Raw genomic sequence first — 14,912 nt, 5'->3', positions numbered from 1 at the left:
TAAGATGGAGCAGATTATTGAAGGCTTTGTAAACCCTCGGCAGTATTTTAAAGTCACTTCTAAATGACACCGGTCACCAGTATAACGAAGCTAAGACTGGTGTGATGTGCTCAGATCTTCTGTTTGTAGTTAAGATTCTAGCAGCTCCATTCTGCACTCGTTGTAATCAATTCATGTCTTTTTTCAGTGGTCCTGAGAGGAGTGAGTTACAGTAAAGTAGTCGACTGAAAACAAAAGAGTGAACTAATTTCTCAGAATCTTTCAGTGATATAAGAGGTCTAACTTTTGCTATGGTTTCGTAAGTGAAAAAATGTTGTCCTAGTGATCTAATTAATTCTGATTAGTCAACAAGTTACCCCTAAATTCTTTTCCTCCATCTTGACTTTTAATCCTAATGCATCAAGTTTATTTCTAATAACCTCATTATATCCATTATTGCCAATCACTAAAATTTCATTTTTTTCTTTATTTAGCTTGAGAAAATTACTACTCATCCACTCAGAAACACAAGTAAGACATTGTGTCAGTGAAACAACAGAGTCGGGGTCATCAGGTGCTATTGATAAATACAGTTGCATGTCATCAGTATAGCTGTGGTAGCTCACGTTATGCCCCGAGATAATCTGACGTAACGGAAGCATGTAGATCGAAAAGAGCAGCAGACCCAGGACAGAGTCTTGTGGAACACCATATAGAATATCAGGGGTCTTTGAAGCATAATTACCACAACAACAAAGAATTTTCTACCTGCCAGGTAGGATTTAAACCAATTTAACAAAAGGAACAGCTTTCTAATTATAAAGTGTCCTGAAGTGGGTATCACTTTGGAAAGGCACTATACACTCACCAGCCACTTCATTAGGTACAATTTGCTAGTAGCAGGTTGGACCCCCTTGTTGCCTTCAGAACTGTCATAATTCTTCGTGGCATCAACTCAACAAGGTGCTGGAAACATTCCTCAGGGATTTTGCTCCACATTGACATGATAGCATCACACAGTTGCTGCAGATTTGTCAGGTGCACATCCATGATGTGAATTTCCTGTCCCACCACATCCCAAAGGAGCTCTGCTGGATTGAGATCTGGGGACTGTGGAGGTTATTTGAGTCCAGTGAACTCCTCGTCACATTTGCGATGATTTGAGCTTTGTGACATGGTATGGTATCCTTCTGGAAGGAGCCATCAGAAGATGGGGACATTGAGGTCATAAAGGGATGGACACGGTCAGTGACAAGACTCTGGTAGGCTGTAGCATTTACAGTAAATGACGCTCAGTTGGTACTAAGGGGCCCAAAGCGTGCCAAGAAAATATCACAGACACCATTACACCACCACCACCAGCCTGACCTGTTGATACAAGGCAGGATGGACCCCTCTTTCATGTTGTTGACACCAAATTCTGACCCCACCATCTGCAGAAATCGAGACTTATCAGACCAGTCAACATTTTTCTAATCTTCTATTGTCCAATTTTGATGAGCCTGTGTGAATTGTAGCCTCAGTCGCATGTTCTTAGATGACAGGAGTGTCACCCGCTGTTGTCTCCTGCTGCTGTAGCCCCTCATCTGCTTCAAGGGCTGACGTGTTGTGTGCTCAGAGCTGCTCTTCTGCATATCTCGCTTGTAACGAGTGCTTATTTGAGTTCCTGTTACTTTTCTATCAGTTCAGACTGGTCTGGCCATTCTCCTCTGACCTCACTGCTGCTCACTAATATTTTCCCCTTTTCAGACAATTCTCTGTACTCCTTAGAGATGATTGTGAGTGAAAATTCCAGTAGATCAGCAGTTTCTGAAATACTCAGAGCAGCCCGTCTGGCACCAACTACCATGACATGTCCAGAATCACTTCAGTCCCCTTTCTTCCCCATTCTAATGTTAAGTTTGAACTTCAACAGGTGGTCCTGACGAGGTCTACAGGCCGAAATGCAGTGAGTTGCTGCTGTGTGATTGGCTGATTAGAGATTAGTGTTGAACAGGTGTACCTAATAAAGTGGCCAGTGAGTGTTTGGTCTCCCAGTGAGCCACTTTGACTGTCTGAGCTCATTTTGTAGAAAAGGTGCTATATAAAATTAAAACTCCACACCAGTACTTGTCTGTTGAAGGTGCCATTAGTAATTTGCCAAATAAATATGGTTGTCATGTCTCGTGTCCTTTTTGGTGTCACAACTTTCAAAGCCAGCAGTTTATAGACTTGAAAGTTGACCCCAAACTTGTTGAAAGTGGCTATATAAAGTCAAACGTCTACTAATCCAGCCTGATACAGCACAGTATGTGAGTCTAAGTGAGTGAGTGACTTCATCGTGCTGTCAAAATGATTGTACTTTACCTGTTAAGTTTATGGGACTTGATTTCACTTCTGAAAGGCGCTATATGAAGTCAACTTGCTGGTGTATTCCTCAATACTGTCACTGTCACCACGAAAGGCACTATATATAGGAGTTGGATGCCATTAAATGTTCATAAATTTTAATGAGAATAAGACAGAAGTCGTACTGTTTAGACCCAATAGCACCAGCGGGACCCCATGCATGGACCTTTCCACTGTGGCTTAATTTGAGAAATCCATGATCACAAATTTAGGTGTGAAAATGGATTCCACTTTAAAACTTGATAGCTATGTGATATACAATGGTAAAATCTTGTTTTTCCAGTTGAGGCAGCTGCCAAAATCAAGCCTATTTTGTTTAAACACAACCTTGAAACAGGGATACCGCTTTTATAACATCTCGTCTAGATTACTGTAATGTGCTTCATTTTGGAATTAGCCAGGCCTCCATTGCTCTCCTGCAGCTGCTGCAAACACCGCTGCTCGGTTTTTAACTGGCAAAAGAAAGCATGAGCACGTTACCCCAATTTTGGATTCCCTTTACTGGCTTCCAATTAGTTTTCAAATCCATTTTAAGATCGTTGTATTTGTTTTTAAATCCTTTAATGGTTGTGTCCCGTTTTATTTGTCGGAACTGCTGCCCCCTTATGTCCCATCTCGCTCTCTCAGATCAGCAGACCAGACGCTTTTACGTGTTGTCAAGGCACGATGCAAACTCAGAGGTCATCATGCTTTGTCAGTTGTAAATCCAAAACTCTCGAACGATTTGCTGTTGCACATTAGATAGATAGATAGATAGATAGATAGATAGATAGATAGATAGATAGATAATATGAAAGGCACTATATAATAGATAGATAGATAGATAGATAGATAGATAGATAGATAGATAGATAGATAGATAGATAGATAGATAGATAGATAATATGAAAGGTACTATATGATAGATAGATAGATAGATAGATAGATAGATAGATAGATAGATAGATAATATGAAAGGCACTATATAATAGATAGATAGATAGATAGATAGATAGATAGATAGATAGATAGATAGATACTTTATTAATCCCCAAGGGGAAATTCCCATACTCCAGCAGCAGCATACTGATAATAACAATATTAAATTGAAGAGTGATAACAATGCAGGTATAGCAAACAATAACGTTGTATAATATTAACGTTTACCCCCTCGGGTGGAACTGAAGAGTCGTATAGTGTGGGGTCTCCTCAGTCTGTCAGTGGAGCAGGATGGTGACAGCAGTCTGTCGCTGAAGCTGCTCCTCTGTCTGGAGATGATCCTGTTCAGTGGATGCAGTGGATTCTCTGTTATCAACAGGAGTCTGCTCAGCGCCCATCGCTCCGCCACGAATGTCAAACTGTCCAGCTCCGTGCCTACAGCAGAGCCGGCCTTCCTCACGAGTTTGTCCAGGCGTGAGGTGTCCCTCTTCTTTCTGCTGCCTACCCAGCACACCACCGCGTAGAAGAGGGCACTCACCACAACCGTCTGATAGAACATCTGCAGCATCTTATTGCAGATGTTGAAGGACGCCAGCCTTCTAATGAAGTATAGTCGGCTCTGTACTTTCTTACACATGGCATCAGTATTGGCAGTCCAGTCCAATTTATCATCCAGCTGCACTCCCAGGTATTTATAGTTCTGTGCCCTCTGCACAGTCACCTCTGATGATCACGGGGTCCATGAGGGGCCTGGGCCTCCTAAAACCCACCACCAGCTCCTTGGTTAGGCAGGCTTCTTCAGTTGCTGTCTTTAAATCTTATTTAAAAACACACTTTGACTCCCTGCCCTTTAACCCAGTATGGTATGTTGACTATCTGTGTAGTTTTTATTATGAATTTCTTCAGCTCTTATGTGTTTCTGTTTCTTTTATCCTTTTGGGTCTGATATGTTGGGTTTTGTTGTACAGCAGTTTGATCAGCCTTAATGTTGTTTTTAAAGTGGTTAATAAATAAATAAACAAATAAATAAATAAATAATGCCCAAAGACATGCAGGTTAGGTGCATCCTAAATTGTCCTTAGTGTGTGCTTGGTGTGTTGGTTGGCGCCCTGCCCGGGGTTTGTTTCCTGCCTTGCGCCCTGTGTTGGCTGGGATTGGCTCCAGCAGACCCCCGTGACCCTGTAGTTAGGACATAGCGGGTTGGATGATGGATGGATGGATATAATGTCACTGATTGGCTGTCTCATTTCTCAATGTTGCTTCTCACTGTGAATCTGAACGAGACGCCGCACCCGTCTGCCTCGTTTCATACACGGCATTTGTAAAAGTCAAACGTTTTCTCCTTTACTCCCCATTATTATCCCTGTTAGCACGACTTTGTGATCCTTTGCAAAACTGGTTATTTAATAGTGTCCCCGCAGAGTGTCACAGTGGTCTTCACCTTGGAAAGGCGCTATATAATGTTGTATAGTAGAGTCTCAACCTCGTCTCTCATTGTGAAACTGAACGAGTCGCACACTATACAATGAACTAAATAATCACAGTGTGTCACCGCGGTCTTAACATTGGAAAGACGCTATATAATGTCACAGGTCTGCTGGCTCGGTCCCCATCTCTGATTTCTAGTGTGATCCTGTGTGAGTGACTTCATTTGGCACAGCTCACTTTGTAAAAAATATAAGCTGTTCGGGTAAGACCCCAAGTATGGAGTGGTCCCGTTCAGGGGCACGGGTAGCTGTTCTGACAGAATTTGACCAGCGCTGGAGGGAGCACCCGAATATGGAAGATAAATAAATAAATATTTAATAAATAAAGAGTGATGGTCTTTTGACCTTGGCATAGCCAGCGCGCTGATGTTTAGTCACAGAACATTAAATTAAAAGCAGAGCCCCTCAAGTAAATAAACGCCGACCTGATCTTCTGCAGAAATAACGCAAAGTGCAGCCTGTCCGTCAGATGTTCTGCTGCAGGATTTTTGTTTTCTTTTCCCCTTTTTTTTAATTTAAAAAGAAAAGAAAAAAATCCCAAAAAGCAGAGCCTCCCTAATTCCCTGGCAGGTCGGTGTCAAAGTTAAACAAGTCGGACGGTAATGAAAAAGGCATGTCCGCCGTGTTTTTCCTCTGCTGCCCATCAAAATGTAATATCCTCGGATCGGCTCTTTGTTTGCCTTTGAAATTCTAAAGGACCTGCGTGTGTCTAATATGGCGAGGCGCTTGAGTCCCCCCACCCACCACCACAACCTCGATCTCCTCGCGGAGATTCCAAGGTGTTGTCTGAAATGAAACATTTCAAAATGCCTTCGCTGCCCCCTTTAAAAAATACAGTAACACAATACAACGGAAAAAAGATTTAATCTTCCCTAAACTATAAAAGTCACTCATCCAGAGAAACATCTGCACGCTCAAATTTAAAACAAACTGTAAAAGAGTCCGATAACCCACGGGGGGCCCAGCCGGCCGGCGGCACACACGCTTCTCATTGTCGGTCCTGATTGAAGACACACGTCTGCTCGCTCGGTGAGCCCCGCGCTTTGTCTCGCTCGGTGCGCCGCCCGGTCCCCTCATGGCCTTGGACCTCCTCCTGCCGTGTGCCGCTGGTGACATCTGCTCCGCTCACCCAGCGATGTCCCGAAATGCCGTGGGCTCAGCCTGAGAGAAAGAGATGGAGAAAGAGCTTGTAAAAGGCACTATATACGCCGAGGACTATTGCTTTCTCTGCAAACAGGTGCTGCTTACTGAAAAAGGCGCTATATACACGACAAACTGACTTGTTTCGCTCCAACCAGAAGGTGCTCCTACTAAAATGACAATTAAATCAGCAGCAAATTGGAGGTGGTGCCTTTGAAAGGTGCTATAAACACAAATGATGATTATTTCCTATACAAATAGAGATGCTTCATTTACAAGGCACTATATACATAATAGACCATTGTTCTCTCGACAAGCAGTGGGTGCTCCCTGCAAAAGGTGCTGTATCCCCAGTAGATTATTCCTTTCTCTGCAAAAAGAGGGTGTCCACTATAAAAGGTGCTATATGCACAACAGATGATTGCTTGTTCTGTAAACAAGAGGTGGTCCCAGTAAAAGACGCTTTATACTCAAAGGATGGATGTTTTCTCTACCAACAGGGACGCTTCATTTACAAGGCAATATATACATAATAGACAATTGTATTCTCTACTAACAGGGGGGGTTCTCCTTGTGAAAGGCACCTATATACACAACAGATTATTGCTTTCTCTGCAAACAGAGGGTGCCCACCGTAAAAGACACTGCTGCTTTGCAGTAAGGAGACTGTGGAAGATTGTGGGTTCGCTTCCCGTTTCCTCCCTGTGTGGATAGCGCTTTGAGTATTGAGAAAAGCGCTACATAAATGTAATGAATTATTATTATTATTATTATTATTATTATTATTATTATTATTATTATTATTATTATACACAACAGATGATTGCTTATTCTGTAAATAAGAGGTGGTCCCAGTAAAAGACGCTTTATACTCAAAGGACGATTACATCCTCAACACAAAAGGGGGCCCGTTGAATGAATGATGTGACAAACTCAAAGGATGATTGATTTCTCTACAAACAGGGATGCTTCCTTTACAAGGCGCTATATACATAATAGACCATTATTTCTCCTTGTACAAGGCGCTATATACCCAATTGATTTTTGCTTTCTCTGGAAGCAGTGGGTGCCAACTGTTAAAGGCACTATATGGCAACAGGTGATTGCTTGTTCTGGAAACAAGAGATGGCCCCAGCAAAAGATGCTTTATCTTCAAAGGATTGTTGTTTTCTCTATAAACAGGGAAACTTCCTTTACAAGGCGCTATATACATAAGAGATTATTGTATTCTCTACAAACAGGGGGTTCTCCTTGTAAAAGGTTCTCTATACACAACAGATTATTGCTTTCTCTGTAAACAGGGGGTGCCCACCGTAAAAGATGCCATATACACCACAGATGATTACTTTTTCTGTAAATAAGGCGCTATATGCGCAACAGGTGATTGCTTGTTCTGGAAACAAGAGGTGGTCCCAGTAATAGATGCTATATACTCAAAGGATGACTGATTTCTCCACAAATAGGGATGCTTCCTTTACAAGGCGCTATATACATAATAGAAAATTGTATTCTCGACAAACAGGGTGTTCTCCTTGTAAAAGGCACTATATACACAATAGATTATTGCTTTCTATGCAAACAAAGGGTGCCCACTTTAAAAGGCGTTAGATACGCATAGGATTGCTTTCTTTGCACATAAGAGGTGTTCCCTGTAAAAGATTCTATATACTCAGAGGATAATTTACTTCTGTGCTATTAGGAGGTGGGCTGTGTAAAAGGCGCTATATACACAAAGGACGATTGTTTTCTCTACAAATAGAGATGCTTCCTTTACAAGGCGCTATATACATACCTGTAATAGACTATTATTTTCTCTACAAGCAGTGGTTGCTCCCTGCAAAAGGCGCTATATACTCAACAGATTATTGCTTTCTCTGAAAAAAGTGGGTGCCCCCTGTAAAAGGCGCTATATGCACAACAGATGATTGCTTATTCTGGAAACAAGGGGTGGTCCTAGTAAAAAACGCTTTATCCTCAAAGGATGGTTGTTTTCTCTATAAACAGGGACACTTCATTTACAAGGCGCTATATACATGAGAGACGATTGTATTCTCGACAAAAGGGGATTCTCCTTGTAAAAGGCGCTATATACACAACAGATTATTGCTTCCTCTGTAAACAGAGGGTGCCCTCCGCAAATGACGCTATATACACAATTGATTGTTGGTTATTCTGGAAACAAGGGGTGGTCCCTTTAAAGGATGCTTTATACTCAAAGGACGATTACATCCTCGGCACAAAAGAGGGGGTCCCTTTGAAAAAGGCCATATACTCAAAGGCTGCTTCCTTTACAAGGTGCTATATACACAATTGACCATTGTTTTCTCTACAAATGGAGGCTGCCCTTTGCGAAAGGCGCTATATATATACATAACGGACAATTGATTTACCTCAAAGTAAAACTTGGACCCTGTAAGAAAGTAGTTCTCAACCTGTGGGGTGGACCCCCTAGAGGGGCGCGAAGTAACAAAAAGGGGGGAGCGAAGATGTGGAAGAAAAGAAAACAAGAATCAAAAATATGAAAAAAAATCTGTTGAAACCAAAACAAATGAACTTAAACTACATTCTGATACTAGAACAATAAATATAGAGTTAGATAAATGTCGATAAAAGTTAAGTAGGTATAATAAAATATGCAACTACATTTCAAAAAAATGTGAGGAGGGGCGCAATTAAAACTGTTATGAAAACTCGGGTCGCAAATACTTAAAGGTTGGGAAATGCTGCTCTGAGAGACTGAGAGGACAACTGAATCGTCGGTGAACAACAGGTGGTCCTAGTAAAAGGTGCTATATACCCCCCACACAATTGGTTTCTCTGTAAAAAAGGAATTTTTTTCTTTACAAGGCACTACATACAAAATGGATGACTGATTTCTCTGCAAATCAGGGGTGCACCCTAAAATAGCTGCTATTTACACCACAAATTATTGCCTTCTCTTCACATTGGAGATGGACCCCTACATACGGTTGTGCTCATACATGTAAATATCCTGGCAGAAGTTGTGAAATATTAGGCATTGTTTGGAAAATATAAGTCATCCTGCAGAAAGCTTTCCTTTTAATTGGGGAGTGTGCTCAGACGAGACAGTTTATTATCATATCATTGTGTGTGCTCTTTTAAAATCATAATAACTTCTTCTTCTTCTTTCCGCTGCTCCCATTAGGGGTTGCCACAGCGGATCATCTTCTTCCATATCTTCCTTCCTCTCCACCTTGTTCTGTCACAACCTTCACCCACATGTCCTCTCTCAGCACATCCATAAAACTCCTCTTAGGCCTTCATCTTCTCCTCTTCCCTGACAGCTCTATCTTTAACACCCTTCTCCCAATATACCCCTCATCTCTCCTCTTCACATGTCCAAACCAACACAATCTCGTCTCTCTGACTTTGTCTCCCAGCTGTGTCACCTGAGCCGATCCTCTAATGTCCTCATCTCTAATCCTGTCCCTCCTCATCACACCCAATGCAAATCTTAGCATCTTTAACTCTGCCACCTCCAGCTCTGTCTCCTGTGCCACCGTCTCCAGCCCATATAACATAGCTGGTCTCACTACCATCCTGTAGACCTTCTCTTTCACTCTTGCTGATACTTGTCTGTCACAAATCACTCCTGACACTCTTCTCCACCCACTCCACCCTCCCTGCACTCTCTTTTTCACTTTTCTTCCACAATCCCATTACTCTGTACTGTTGATTCCAAGTATTTAAACTCCTCCACCTTCACCAACTCTTCTCCCTTCATCCTCACCATTCCACAGACCTCCCTCTCATTCACACACATGTATTCTGTCTTGGTGGTCCTACTGAAATTCATTCCTCTTCTCTCTCTCCTCTCATATCTCCATCTCTCCAGGGTCTCCTCAACCTGCTCTCTACTCTCACTACACATCACAATGTCATCAGCAAACATCACAGTGCACAGGGACTCCTGTCTGATCTCGTCTGTCAACCTGTCCATCACCATTGGAGATAAGAAATAGGCCTGATCAAAAGTTTACATACTCCGAATGTTGTTGCTGATAATTTTTTTTTTTTTTTATTTATTTATTTATTAATTTTATTACAATCAATACATAGCAATCAAGTTTTACAAAAAAAAAGAATTATGCTAAGAACAGATCGATCCCCACCCTTGAGAGAGAGAGCAAGCCAAACGGTGTAAAATTTAAGGCTTTTAAAAATACCTAAATCAACAAATTCTCTGTGCTTTATAAAATCATTTCAAAATATTACTGATTAGATCCTGCCATGTTTTGAAAAAGTCTGCACAGATCCTCTAACTGAGTATTTGATTTTTCCAATTTTAAATAATATAACACATCAGTTTCCCACTGACTTAAAGAGGAGAGTTTGGGTTCTTCCAGTTTATCAGAATAAGTCTGCGTGCCAACAGTGTAGTGAATGCAATCACAGTTTGTTTGTCTTTCTCCACTTTAAGACCCTCTGGAAGAACCCCAAACACAGCTGTTAATGGGTTAGGAGGGATTGTGAGTCCAAGACTGTCTGAGAGGTAATTAAAAATTTTTGTCCAGAATAATGTTAATTTGGAGCAGGCCCAGAACATGTGACCTAGTGAGGCTGGGGCTTGGTTGCAACGTTCGCAGGTTGGATCATGCCCTGGAAACATTTTGAGAGTTTTAGTCGAGACAGATGTGCTCGATATATAATTTTGAGTTGTATAATTGTATGCTTTGCATATGGAGCTTGAGTGAATTCTCTGCATTGCTACTTTCCACTCCTTTTCTGATATATTAATTGAGAGGTCATTTTCCCAGTGTCCTCTTGGATCTTTGAAAGGAAGGGATTGTAAAAGGATTTTATATATTGTAGAGATGGAGTCTAACTCCTTGAAATTGAGCAATAATTTTTCCAGCGTGGATGAGGGTGCAAGATGAGGAAAATCTGGAAGGTTCTGTTTAACAAAGTTCCTGATTTGAAGATAGTGAAAGAAATTTGTAGCTGGAATGTTAAATTTGGAACGTAATTGTTCATAGGATGCAAAGACGTTGTCTATATAAAGGTCTCTAAGCAAGTTAATTCCAAATTTTTCCAGATATTAAAACTGCATATGTTTGTGAGGGTTGAAAGAGGTGGTTCTTTTGCAGGGTGCCACAGAAAGAAGCTTCTCCGTCTTAAAATGCTTTCTACATTGGTTCCAGATTCTAAGTGAGTGGAGCACAATTGGGTTATTAGTGTATTGCCGATAACGTGTGTTTATTGGAGCACAAAGCAAGGAATACAAAGAAGTACTGCAGGATTTTACTTCTATTGCGGTCCATGCCTGTGTATGTTCTTCTATTTGTGTCCAGGTTCTTATCGACTGTATATTTGCCCAGTAATAAAACTGGAAGTTAGGTAGAGCCATGCCGCCTTCTGCCTTTTGTCTTTGTAGGGTCGCTCTTTTGATGCGTGGATGTTTAGAATTCCAAATAAATGAGGTTATTGTTGAATCTAATTGCTTAAAGAACGATTTATTAATGTATATTGGTATGTTTTGAAATAAAAAGGAGCTTAGGAAGAATATTCATCTTAACAGTGTTAATTCTTCCAGCTAGTGTGAGATGAAGGGTTGACCATCTATGCAAGTCTTGTTTAATTTTTTCCATACAGACGACAAACTTTTTTTGATAAAGAGCTTTATGTTTACTTGTGATGTTTACCCGAGGTATTTAAACTGTTCTGCAATGATAAAAGGAAGGGTGTCTAATCTAATATTATATGCTTGCGAATTCACGGAAAGAGTACACTTTTATTCAGATTAATTCTGAGACCAGAGAGCTTTTGAAATTCTGTGAGTGCTGCTAAGACTGCAGGCACAGAATTTTCTGGGTCCGATATATACAGTACCATGTCATCTGCATATAATGAGATTTTCTGTTCCAGTCCTTCTCTGCTAATCCCCTTTATCTGATCAGTATTTCGACAATGTATTGCCAGTGGTTCAATGGCAATTGCAAACAGCAGTGGTGACAAAGGGCATCCTTGTCTTGTGCCACGTTCTAGTTTAAAGTAGTCTGAGCAAATGTTATTGATGCAAACTGAAGCTTCTGGGTTAGTATACAGTAATTTAATCCATGCACAAATGTTCGGGCCAAACCCAAACTTCTCCAAAATAGTAAAAGGTATTTCCATTCAATCATGTCGAATGCTTTTCTGCATCCAATGATAATAATATTTCTGGGGTGTTTGATTTAGTTGGTGAGTATATTACATTAAACAGGCGTCGAAGATTTGAAGATAAGTGTCGGCCCCTAATAAATCCAGTTTGGTCTTGTGATATTATTGAGGGAGCACTTTCTCCATCCTTCTAGCTATGATTTTAGAGAGTATTTTAACGTCGTTATTCAGAAGTGAAATTGGTCTGTATGATGCACATTGTAATAAGTCCTTATTTTGTTTTGGAAAGACAGTGATTAGTGCTTGGCGAAAGGTTTGTGGAAGAGATTGGTTATCTCTGGCTTCTGTAAATGTTGCTAATAGGAGGGAGCTAGCTGAGCGGAGAATTTCTTGTAAAACTCTGCAGGGTAGCCATCAGGGCCTGCTGCTTTTCCACCTTGGAGTGACTTTATAGCATCCAGTAATTCTGATAATGACAGAGGTTTATCGAGCTCCTCCACACTAATAGCGTCAATTTGTGGTATCTGTAATTTATCCAGAAATGCATTAGATTGTATATTGTCTTCTTTAAACTCAGTAGTATATAGGGATTTATAGTAGTCTCTAAAAGTGCACATTATATTTTTGTGTTCGATGATTTTATCTCCATTCGTGTTAGTAATTACGAGATTGCGTTGCACTTCTTGCTTGTGAATTTGTTGCGCTAAAAGCTTATTAGCTTTCTCTCCATGTTCATAATAATGATGTCTGGATTTGTAAATTAGTTGTTCGGTTTCTTTAGTTGTCAAGAGGTTTAATTCTGAATGTAGAGCCTGCCTCCTCTTATGTAGAGTCTCGCTTGGTAGTCTGGCATGTTCTTCATCTATTTTAGTAATTTCGCTTTTTATCTCTGCTACTTTCTTCGCTTCGGATTTATTTCTGTGGGAAAGATATGAGATAATCTGTCCTCTTAAGAAGGCCTTAAGAGTTTCCCAGAGTGTTCCTGCAGAGATCTCAGGGGATGTATTTGTCTCTAGAAAGAATTCAATTTGTTTGGATATAAATTCAGTACAATTCTCGTCAGCTAATAGAAGCGGATTGAGACGCCATCTGCGGGTGAGTGTATGGGGCTTAGTAATTTCAGCTCCAAGATCATCGGAGCATGGTCTGAAATAACAATAGCATCGTATTTACAAGATTTAATCTTAGGCAAGAAGTTATTATCTATAAAGAAGTAATCAATCCTTGAGTAGCAATGATGTACTGGTGAGTAGAAAGAATATGTTCTTGAATTTGGGTTTAAAAACCTCCAGGGATCTGATAAGTTGTGATCAGTTATAAACTTTGTAATTATCTTTGCGGTGTTAGTTGCGTTCCCCTGGGGAGGAAGTCTTATCTAAAAGTGGATTTAGAACACAATTAAAGTCCCCAGCCATTATAAGTTTATGAGTGTTCAGATTGGGAATGGATGCAAATAAATTTTGTATAAATTCCTTATCATCAACATTAGGTGCATAAACATTTATCAAAATCATTTTACAGTTAGATAAGTCTCCCATGACCATCACATATCTCCCTTCAGGATCCAATACTACATCTGATGCTACAAATGGTACTGTTCTATGTATGAGAATTCCCACCCCTCTAGTTTTCTTTGTAAAACTAGAATGGAACATTTGGCCAGTCCAGTCTTTTGCAGCGGAACTGATCCTTACTTAGTAAGTGGGTTTCCTGTAAAAATACTATTTTAGCATTTAGACCTGTTAGGTGAGAAAGTACTTTCTTTCTCTTTAATTCGTGATTCAGGCCTTTAACATTCCAGCTTACGAAGTTAACTGTCCCATCATGGAGACACTGATTCTGAGTTTTTGGTGTCATATTATAGTCTTAACTGGAAGTGAAATAGTTTAGGTCTTAATTTCCTATTCCCCAAGAGTTGTTGCCATGCAGCTTATTATTACGTTGATAGTTATAATTATAAAGATTGAGATGATAGATTAGATATAGATCAAGCCTGCTCTCTTTCTCTTCCCCTTAACCCCCACCCTCCCTTTTTGCCTCCCCAGGTGAGGCTAAAACCCACTTCATGCAGTCCCAGTCCTCTGACATACCCAGAGACAGAGCACGTCCAAAGCACATCAAGCCCCCATGCAGTGGCGCTTTAAGGTTAAAAGATAGAGATATCTGTTACCAATATAGTCTTTAAAAGAGGAAAAAGAAAGAAAAGAATTTTGCACTTAATATATATATATATATATATACATATACACATATACATATATATATATATATACATACATACATACATACATATAATCTTCATCAATTTTAGTGCATTAAGATGATATCCCCAGATAATAAACCCAGGTGATGGTGTTAAAGATGTGTCCAAAACAAGCATAACAAGTCTTAATGCAGTAATAGCAATAACAGCAAACCAAGGGTATGATATTGAACAGTCTCATTTAGGGTACACATGAAATAATTAGAAAAGAAAAAAAAAAGAGGAGGAAAACGTAATTAAGCACAATAAAACACAAACATTTAGCCCTAGTAATACTAAGTAATGATAAGTAATAAGTAAGTAATAATAATATAAGAATATGAGAATATATGCTGATAAAAAACCCGTATTTTAAAACAAATAGATCAGACAGTAGATTATTAATCCTAGCTTTATCATTTACCGCCATGACTCACAATTATGTATCAGAATAGTCCCGGATCAGCTTTCTTAACTCATTTTCTGCCTCCTCCTTGCTAGCGAAAACATAGAAATGCCCTGCCATTCCACTTTCAGTTTTGCGGATACAGGAGGCCGTATTTGACATTGGCTTGCCGTAGCCGCTGTTTAATATTATAGAAGGCGGCGTTTGATAGCTGTTGCTGGAGAGAAGTCAG

Source organism: Polypterus senegalus, chromosome 14 (genome assembly GCF_016835505.1).
Source record: "Polypterus senegalus isolate Bchr_013 chromosome 14, ASM1683550v1, whole genome shotgun sequence".
NCBI classification, from domain to species: Eukaryota; Metazoa; Chordata; class Cladistia; order Polypteriformes; family Polypteridae; genus Polypterus; species Polypterus senegalus.
The sequence above is the reverse complement of the archived record's forward strand: the minus strand, read 5'-3'. Positions refer to the sequence as shown.